Raw genomic sequence first — 363 nt, 5'->3', positions numbered from 1 at the left:
GCCGATGCAGGCTGGGCTTCACTTACCGGGAGCCGTCCCGATTTCACTCGTGAGCAGCACGAGCCCACGCGTGCCCCAGGCGCTCCGATCCTTCCACCTGCCCGCCCCTGCCAGCCCTCCTTCCCGAACCGAGACCCCACGAGCGCGGCACGTCCCGCGTGGGTCTCGCTGCGCTCCCAGGGACAAAATCCTTTTCCCAGCCAGACAAACCCCTCCAGCTCCGCCGCCTCCTGCCTCCTCCGGTCTCCCGGTCGCCCCTGGATCCTGCTTCCCACTCGGCTCCCCGTAGGGAGCAAGGTGGGGGGAGCGGTTGGGGCCGGCGGTTCCCTTCCCAACGGGGACCGGCAAGCAGAGACAAAGGCG

The sequence above is a fragment of the Corvus brachyrhynchos genome, unplaced genomic scaffold, assembly GCF_000691975.1.
Source record: "Corvus brachyrhynchos isolate BGI_N302 unplaced genomic scaffold, ASM69197v1 scaffold376, whole genome shotgun sequence".
In the NCBI taxonomy this organism is placed as follows: Eukaryota; Metazoa; Chordata; class Aves; order Passeriformes; family Corvidae; genus Corvus; species Corvus brachyrhynchos.
This window is presented reverse-complemented; position numbering follows the sequence as displayed.